We start from the raw sequence: 10622 nt of genomic DNA on the forward strand, positions 1-10622 counted from the left end.
CTGGTAGTGCCAAACTGTAATCTTTGTTTTTTTCCAATAGTTCAGTTAGGGTCACTCTCATTTAGGAACAATTTACAGTTTGAAAAGTTTTTAGAAACATAACAATTATACATAACAATTATACTGTAACAATGAATCTGACCGAAAATGATTTGTTCAGCAAGTTCAGCAGGTGAGTTCTAATAACTGATGATTGACTGATGCTTTGATTATTGTAAATTTATAAATTGTTCGCCATGTCAACACAAGTGTCACAAAGTACAACTAATGTACACAAAACATATTGCGTCATTATAATGTGAAAATATATTTTTTTATAGTGACATATCATAATAATATAATAATAATACATTTTATTTGTAACACACTCTTCATTCAGAAGAATCTCAGACTGCCAATATCATGATGTTCTTCAGTGATATGTACTTTTTAATGATAAAACAGAACGTATAAGCTTATACTTATATATTATTCAAGGGATCAGCTCCATATTCCTCCACAAACATCAAATGTTTCAAAACTGTACTCCTCATGAAAACAAGTCCCGGAGCGCCACACAGAACCCAACATCTTTTATCTTAAATGTCGGCAAATCGTGCCGCTCTCTTTACACGCTCCACACCATCTTGTCCAACCCAATCTTAGTGGACTTCCCCTTCTACCAACCTATTAGGAGGAGCTTATCAGATCCTCTTGCCATCATCACCCTCTGCAGCTTTGCTTTAGTGAGTGAACAGCCACACGATTTCTACCCATGGATCATACTTGGTCCATTTTCAGCTCCCATCTAAAAACCCGTTTTTTTCTTAAACTCTCCTACACACTCTTACACTCATCTCACACTATTTTTATCTTTGCTTCTTTCTCTTTATTAGTTTTACTCGTGTAATTCTTCATTTGCTGTGTTTACTCACGCCGTGTTTGTGTGTTTCTCTTGGCTTGTTTTTCGTAATCTCTGTTGAAACTATCTTTAAAGACTGGAGATTTGTGTAGAAGTGTACTTGAAATGTGTATTTTAGAAAATGTATTATTATTTTTAGATGTTATTAATCACAACATAGCTTATTGAATAAGTGGGGCATCTGTTTGGCATGCTGGATGCTCAATCCGCTCATGTGGACATTTTGGGCTGAGAAATAAAGCCGACTGTCAAATCAATAACACCATAACCAGTGATCACATGACAGTATCTGTCTCGTGTCCCGACTTGGATTTCACGCCCCAAAAACAATTTGTATCCAATGTTTTAAAAACGTCTTAAGAAGCAGTATTCGGAAGTTATTTAGGGTGGCAGAGCTATCTTAGGCCCTGGCTGTCTCCATGCCGATGTGTATTATAGGATCTCAATTAATCTCAATCATCTCTTGTGTGTCTGCATTGGGTAGGCCTAATCCCATCAGGTACTTGATGTGGTAAGGGTTTTAAGGGTCTGCGTGGCATGAGAGTCAAGTGGCACGTGGCTAGATCATGCTCAGGCTTGGCACCAAAAGACCGGGCAAAGCTGTGACCCAATCACGCACAGGCTCAAGGCTATTAAGAACACAAAAGTCAATTCCTTGACAGTCCTTCAGCTCTGTGATCTGTCACTGGGTTTAGGTCATTTCCATGAATCAACATGTAAAATCCCTGAATAATCGTCCTTGCCTTTTGTCAACAGACAAAGGTCACTTAGCAAAAGTTCCTTGACGTGACTTTATTGCAGTGACGATGATCTTTGTTTGCACTTAACAAGTACGTTCTACTATACATAGGCCACACTCCTGACTGGCAGTAAGGGAGGAACTAGGAAGCCAACAGAACGAATGTAAATAGTTTGTGAAAACGTTGCCCCATACTTCCAAGCAGCCACTCCTTGCGGTTTGACAGTTCCTGCTTTCCATCCTGTTCTATGCCTGAGAGAGCAAGAGAGAGAGAGAGAGAGAGAGAGAGAAAGAGGTTAAGCACTCCTTAAACATTCAAACCATTAACTAACTCCGTCAAGAGAGAGAGAGAGAGAGAGAGAGAGAGAGAGAGAGAGAGACAACATACTCTATGTCCCTTACCTACAGCTCACTGAACATGATCACAGAGGGTTTTGCCCAAATGTTCATTTGATCCATATGAGGATGGCAATTTTTCATCATAGAACAAACCCAGTTATATCTCTGTGTTAAAGTTTGATTCCTAAGATCATTCCTCTTAAGCTCAGCCAAATCTGTTTTTCTATGTTTGGATTGAACTCTTTTTAAGCTGTTAATGGCGAAATATGGGGATGTTTCTGTAATCAACACTTTGACTGTTTCCTCATTAATTGTGCATAACAAAAGCAGATAAAAGACTGAGGTTGGTGTATGTAATATTGATATACATTTTGACTAATGAACAATCTTACAGTAATACTATACAGATGGCGAAGCCTCAGCGAACCTTTGAAGTGCATGGAGAGCAATGCCTCTTCCATTACGGCACCCATTACACGCTAGTAGCTTTTAGCGAAACTCTCTTCTTCATCCGAGCAGATGGACCCCCAGTTCAAAGGCAGCCCCCGAGCCTCCTGCTTGGGTGGAGGGATTAGCCCTGTCCTGCAGGCTTCTGGAAGGACAGCCCAGGGGACCTGAGTATAAGAAATAAGGAGTAGGGGCCTGCTCTCTGTTCAAGCCCCCCCCCCCTCTGCCCTGCCTTCATACAGGTAAGGGGCTCAGGAGGGTGGGGGGGGCTGGGCCCATAGGGGCTGAGAAGATGGATCAAAAGGAAAAGGCTGCTTTCAGAAGAGAGAACATGCAGATCATTGTGCAATGGAGCTCCCTCGTTCCATACAAAACCCCAGCCCAAAATAATCATACAAGCCCCCCCCCCAACCTCCCCCACTACGCAAACAAATCCCTCAGAAAATAGCCTGAGTTCTGTATTTCACTGTGTGCTTGTGGTATGAATATGCAGATGATGTCTGTGTTGGGTATGTTGGGTGAAGCAGAGCATCGGAGCACAGAGGGCTGAGTTTGCTAGTTAAGTTTGCAGAGGTTAAATTAAATGAGATAATGCAAATAGCTGACTGGATACCATGAGTTCCACCCAACACTGGAAAGACTAAACGTTTCATTTGGGTAATACCCACAAATTATGAGGGAATTAAATGGATTTATCATCTTCTTCATTTATCATTATGAACAGATGACTCCAGGTCTATACTATACAAAATTGTTATTAGTAAGCTGTTGTATATTAATATTGTATATATACATTGTAAATGTCTATTGTGTGCATATTCATTATGAGGTCATGGAGTTTAAATTCAATACCAACATCCCTGGTGAAGTTATCTGTTTAGCACCATCAAGTGGTCAGGCTGCGGTATTGCATTTGCTCCCACGGTGCAAACTGGGAGGATCTTGTTTTATATCAAAGGAAACCCTGTTTGTCACATGAAGACAAGAAACAAGATGCTTCCATGTTCCACCCTCACCCTAAGCAGAGTGTTCTTCGTCTCTAGTGAGGAAGATGATGAGGTTTGATGGCACCAAACCTCCAGGCACTCATCTGGTAGCACCGAAGTCTATTTGTTTCTCGTGAGCCGAGCGTCAAAATTGAGGTGGGATGTTTCAAGAGAGTTAAGACAGGAGGACCCAGCTGAATGCTGTAAAACACCAGATAACACTGCAACCCTCGGAGATAAATAAGATATCAGAGATAAAATAAGATGCTCCCCTGAAGATAATTGAACCCAACTGTCAAATAGGTGCTGCACAGCGTGATGTCGAGGCCTAAAGATAGTGCTGCAACCTGCGCGTGTGTCAGCACTCTTTCTGCCACGCTCCAGTTTTCAAAACTTCCTGTTGTTTGAACATGACACTGGCAAGGCAACCCGACGTATCAAAATTCCCACATTTGTCACAGCTGAGGAACCTCCACTGGGGCGGGGACCACAGTTCTAACACAGCCAGTCAGCCTAGAATAACATGACATCTATGTTGAGATTACTTTTTGCACTTGACCTTAAGTTTTATCTCATCTTTGTCGTTGCGTGTTAGCACGCGGCAGAAGATGCAAACACAAACGCACTTGCTGTCAGCGGACGCAAATTGTCTTAAAGAATCAGAAGGGCAACAGTGGACCGTGGTTCATCTGCAGATAAACAAACAGACAAACAAGATGCCAGATTCATCAGGAAAACAACACCGGCGTATTAGACAAGGCCTCCTATTCATCACAGAGGCTCGACATGGCCATGTTTGCCCCTGACACTCCAACAGTTTAGAGGTAATTACCCGCGTACCCCCCCCCCCCCCCACCCCACCCCACCCCGACCATCCTCAGACAGTGATTACTTTGCCACACTTGGCAGACCTCGTCACCGGGTGAAGGGGGTGGGGTGCAGCCATCTCCCAAACATGCTGCCCTCAGCACCCAGCTCCTCCACCCCCATCCTCATCCTCCAGACACCCACAAAGGGCCGAAGAGCTCGATTGATGACGGGGCCTCAGAGTGTGTGAGGGGGAGAATGTAAAAGTACTTGTATGGGGCTCTTTCAGGAGATTAACTTCCTATGAGGGCTACCTGCCACGGACACATTTGATGCATTCATGGAGTGGCCACAATGACTAGCCCCCATCCACCCCCCCCCCCACCCACCAACCCCCCCTTTAACGAGGGTCACAGCTGCATGAAAGCATCTGATTGAATGGAATAATGGCTACAAAAGACAACAAACCTCAAGTGTAGAGAAATAAAGTGTCGCCTTAAATGTAAGCCTCTCATTCATTCACTTGGGAGAATGATTCCCTCCAACACCCCTCTCTCTCTCTCACACACACACACACACACACACACACACACACACACACACTCGCACACATATTCTCCTGTAATCATTGAGGATCCTGCGCACCATCACCCAAGCACTCCCCTTATGTTCTAATTAATTTCAGACCGGTAGTGTAGTAGGGTAGGCCATACAGGGAATGTTCACTTTAATTAAACGTCTCTCAGCCAAACCTCTCTAAAATAGACATCACAGAACGGCTGACACCAGCGACGGAGTCTGGGCCCTTCTAACCAACTCAATTAGTCAGACCCCAGTGTCACTGCTATAGGGTGCGTCCTCTCACTAACACAGATCTGTGTATGCAGAAACACACGCACGCACGCACGCACGCATACGCTCTCATTCCGTCTCTCTTTCTGCTCTCTCATTCTGTCTCTCTCAAACACACACACACACACACACACACACACACACACACACACACACACACACACACACACACACACACACAAGGCACAATGTACAATGTTATATATGTTATATGTTCCACGAACCACATGCCTCTGAGCGCATCTCATTCGTCGAGGGACAAAGTGACATCTGTTGACACATCAGGGGTGAAGTCAGTCTGCTAGACTGCTGGGCTGGACCACCCTGTCCCTCTGCCTCCACCACCACCCCCAGTGACCGTGGGGCTGCTTTGTGCAGTCAAGGCTGAGGAACTCCATCAAAGGAGGACCCCACCAGCCCAGCCCCAGCCCCGGCATCATGGGGTCCGTGTGGATGGCCCACCACAGTGGAGCAGCACACAGCACGAAGAAAAGAAACCCCAGACACAAAAGCTGGTCCACAGACCATAGCAGACTCACAGCTGAATGTGCATGTGTGTGTGTGTGTGGGTGTGTGGGTGTGAGAGAGAGAGAGAGAGAGAGTGAGTGTATGCATGTGCACATGTGTTTTGTAAGGTCTTTGTGAGCATGTTTGTGCCTGTGTCTATTTTGGTGAAGGGGACCAATGGCGGTAACGGGTAATGTAAAGGGGAAGTAAAATAGACGGCAACGAAAACAGGAGAGAGGGAGAAAGAGAAGAGAAGAGGCGCAGGGGAAGTATGTATTCACACGAGTGGGGAACGGCTCACGCCATTATCTCGGGGTTACAGCTGAGAAAGCGCGGCGGCTGAATGGAATCCGCTTCTTTCATACGAGACGCACACAGAGCCTCACGGTGAGGAGCCCGAGGAGGGCCCAGGAGGGCCCGGCGTCTCTGCTCGTGCTCACTCAGTGGAAAACCCTCTGACAGGTGTGCCATTGTGTGTGTGTGTGTGTGTGTGTGTGTGTGTGTGTGTGTGTGTGTGTGTGTGTGTGTGTGTGTGTGTGTGTGAGAGACCAACAGCGATTAGCTGTGTGCTAACCATGTCTTTTCTCTGTGGCCGGGGGGGGGGCTCAGATAGGAGCGGCCGTCTCTGTCTGTCCCTCCGTCAGCAGCAGCATCCCCATCCCTCCTCCCCCCCCCCCTGCACCTTCCTGAGGGGAGCAGCGCTCGGCCAGACAGATGAGTCTCTGCTCTCACAATGAGACTCTCATCCAAACTCAGAGAGGTCAGCAGAGCCAGAGAGAGAGAGAGAGAGAGAGAGAGAGAGAGAGAGAGATGGAGAGACTGAAGAGAAGACTCACTTCTACCCGCTGAAAGGAGTTCTGGCTTTGCTCTAGTGGAGGAGCACTCAGGAGGCCAACTGCTGTAGACTTCAGAGTAGAAGTCAGCATCAAGCCATGCTCTAGTCTGCTGGTGTGCACTGTGGAGTCACTGGGAAGCTGTCTCTATCATGCAGCCGGACGCATAGGTAAGAGCCATTGCTTTTTTCTAAATGGAAACATAACTGCCGGGCTTTGTTTGTAAACAAACATATTTGAACTGGTTATTTTGATTAACTTGAGAATTATCTTGTATATGGACTTGTGTGTTGAAAGTTGCTGTGCCTTAAAAATCAGCTGTGACAAGAAAGATGGTAACGCAAGGTCAAAGGTCACTGCCACAGAGCATAATTTGCAAATCTCGTTTGTCCACTTTGTGAGCCTAAGTTTACTCATTGAATGCATAAATATGTGAGAAAACTTTATGCAACTGTTGAAGTTTAATTTATTTGTTTGATTTGTACGTACCATGAACTAATATATATATGGCCAATGATCATATATAGTACTGTGGTCCACACCAAGGCCAATTTAAGTTTTGTTGTGCAGTTCCAACATTGACCACCAGATGTCAGGGTTTGCTTTGAAACCGGGATGTAACGGCCTCTGGCCCTAAAGGGAGTTTTAGTGAATGTACATGGGGTGACATTTGCTTCACTTAATGACACAAGCTAATTAATCATTAGCGATCCCAGAGGTATTCCTGTTAGAGAGGCTTTGTCGTGCCTTTTCCCAGCAGGAGGCCACAGCCCCAACATATTATGTATGCATATGTTTAACCGCCTTATCCTGCTCTAAAACGTCTTAATGCTTACCCGTTTATGTATTTAGATTCCAGTTCTATTGGTGTTTTTTCTTGTGTTTCCTTCCCCTCCTACCCTGTCGATATGAAACGGGTTGAAGCGCTGCTTTGAAGTCCTTTCTTCTTAACCTGGTGCTTGCAGTGACCCGAGGCGAAGGACCGTGCTCTTGTAGCACTTTAGTAAGGTTATTAGTGAAAAGCCTCTTCAGCCACAGAGAAGTGCGATTCTATCACCTGAAATTGCAGAAGCAGACACACGGCAACAGGAGTCCAGGAGACCGATGTCAGAGAGTGAACCAGAAGGTTCTAGAATGGGGGAACCCAGAGAATGCGAACGGATGTGGCCCAGATTTGGCCCTGGTCTGTGGAGATGCAGGGGCAGATCTGTGGCGAAGCAAGGGCAGATGTGGTGTTGAGTCAACTGCTGTTGGGGGGAAGAATAGCCTGGAATCAGTAACTACCCTGAAGAGAAACAGGGGTGAGACTAATAGAGTCATTTGAGACCGATGTATCTTGAGTCTTTTGCTGTACATTTGAAGGCAACCTCTATATTTCTATATATATATCTATTATACTTCTTTTTATTTCTAGCAGAGAGGAAAGAGTCTCACTACCATGGCTGCACATTCTGCAAAAATGCCAGAGGCTAGGATATAGGAATGGGAAGATACGACTAAAATCTTGCTGAAAATGAATTTCTCTCTCTCTCTCTCTCTCTCTCTCTCTCTCTCTCTCTCTCTCTCTCTCTCTCTGTGTGTGTGTGGCCTCTCTGGGGTATAGTGTCTGTACATTTCAGTATGTGTGTGCCTATGTGTGTGAATTACTATGTGCTTGTGTGTTTGTGTATATCCTGTTATTATTCTATATGTGTGTGTGAGTGTGTATGTTGCTGATAGTGAGCAGAAGCAGCCCTGTTCCAGGGCCACTGGGTTAGGATTAATTGTCTCTCATGGGGGTGTTCCTGAGTGCTTGACTGTGAAAAAGCACCCAAACACGTCTTTTGGCTCTTGTGCACTGAATGAGGAACTGGAGGGGACTCCCCTCCCATTGACAGCCTCATCATTACCGCCCCCCTCTGTGTACCCTGCTGGCCCGAGAGAGTGACAGACAGGTCATAAACCACTCAGACTCGGGGGCTCTTGGCCGGGGGTTCTTCACCCTCACCCTGGAGCTGGTGTGGTGTCTGGGGACCGTGGCCTGGGTGGGCACTGGGTGGGCACTGAGGGTGGTTCACCAAGACGCTGGCGTCTCTGGGGACAGCGACCTCGTTGACTCTGTGTCTGACCACTTTGCCATAAATACCCGCGCGGTCGTACCGAACACCAGGCAGCCCACAGCGCAGCTCGACCACTTGTCCACACACACACACACACACACACACACACGCATCCCCCCCCCCCTCAACCACTGCCCCCTGCTGGTGAGCATGGAGAACTTGATCAGGGTTGGGCATAAATCATTCAGGCCTGCTCGCTCCCCCAACTTCAAAGCGAGAACATTTTTTCTTCAGTAACACTTTTCTCCTTGGGAAAAAAAGAGAGCATCTCTGTCAGCCTGCTGTAACAACAGTATGTTCATAGCTGTGCGAGGCTTACTGCAGTTTGTCCCTGTCAGTCCTGTTTACCGTCACCCCCCCCCCAGACCTCTGTGCTGGTCGCCTGCTTTTTAAGGCAGCCATTTTGTGTGACCAAAGTAGGCCCGAAAGTTAGAGGCTCAGCCTCTGAAAAAGTGACAAAAGCTTCTCTGGGCTCGTAAGCGCAATGGAGGAAGAATGAATAATTCTGTTTCATAGCGGAGCCTCAGACATTGATATGCAGAGGAGAAGCAGGCCTCCCCTTTTTCTGCCAGGTGCCATTTAATATCACTTGGATATACAACAGATCCTTCATCTCCATTCATTTCCACTTTAATCAGGTCTACCATTTCACTCCAGCTTGGAGACAAGGTAATCCAGCCTACCGTGAGAGGCAGTTATGGAGAACCTTGAGATAGCATTGATGTTCGTGACGCACCGCTCCCTTCAATGCAGCCTGGCTGTGTGTCCTCCAACCCTTCCTCTCCACAGGACACCTGCAGTGTCAACACGCTGCCGAGTCGACGGCACCATTTTGCATAGATAAAGCGAAGCCCTCGTGGGTTTGTCACTCGGCATGTTCGGCTGACTGCTGGGATGGGGACTGAGGGTCCGTCAGAAGTCACGGGGGCGAGGCGTCTTCCTGCCCGCCCGCCCGCCCGCCCCCTCTGGATCTGACGCCAGCGCTGACGCGATTCACTCTGACTCCTGCCAGCTGTCTGCGGTGCCCTCGGTCACGGCGGCGGCCACCCACCGTGACGCGCGGCATGGATGCGTTCCAAGTCTCCGCCGCGGTGTCGGGGGGCGCCCGGAAACGTCCTGGCAAAACCGCAGGAGCACCAAAGAACCAACTCGATGGGGGGAGGTCCCCTCAGTGAGCTTCCGAGATCCTCCTCTGTCTTTTGCGCCTCAATGGCCAGTCACCTCCAATTACACACGGTGCACATGAACAAGGCAGTGGTGCGTCGGTTACCTGCCCCTTGCAGACTGTGAGCGTCTGCCCAGGAACCGCCTTCTTCGTGCCCACACCACATGCCCCCCACCACAGCAGGAGGCCAGGGTGGCACACATCAGCTTCAGGGAGAGCTCACCTGCAGTGTTCCAAACTTCAGGCCCAGAGTGACAAAGAAAAGAAAACAAAACTTTGGACACATGGTTCATTCCAACTATTGGGAAAAGCAGGGGAATGTCTTGAACAAGCCCTTCAAATGATAATGAGCTAATGAGCATGACGGAGTTTAGAAAGAATCACTTCTGAGCTAAAGACATGCAAGGAAGAATGAGTTTTAGGCCTTCATAAATTCCAGTGTTGGCCTCTATCGCCTTGGTCTCTGTGAGCATCCAGACGTGGCGTTGCCCTGTGGAGATCTTTCGTTTTCCGAGGGGCTGTTTGAGGAGTGGGTGTGTGCAGTGGTGGACAGAGTGCACATGAGAACAGCACACATTTAGTTCATGTAGAGATTGGATGGGACAACACTTCCCTCGTTTTGCCTCACTTCCATCTTCCCTTGAGCACTTTCATGAGGGAACAGCGGAGATAGGTAGGGGCCGACGGCTCGCTTGTGATCCCCCATCTCCACGGACCCCTGCAATTACATCTGGCACGGCGCGCCATGAAATAACGCTCCAGAGGCTTTTTGTGTGCATCTGGGCTTTGAAGAACCCTGACCCTCTCTGTCTCTCTGAGTTGCTTTTTTTTCATACCACAACTCCTACCCGCCCCTCCTCACCCTACACCCCCCCCCCCCCCCCCCCCCCCCTCCAACAATCCCTTAAATCCCAATACACCCCCCCATCAAACACACACACAAGACA

Source organism: Clupea harengus, chromosome 20 (genome assembly GCF_900700415.2).
Source record: "Clupea harengus chromosome 20, Ch_v2.0.2, whole genome shotgun sequence".
Lineage (NCBI taxonomy): Eukaryota > Metazoa > Chordata > Actinopteri > Clupeiformes > Clupeidae > Clupea > Clupea harengus.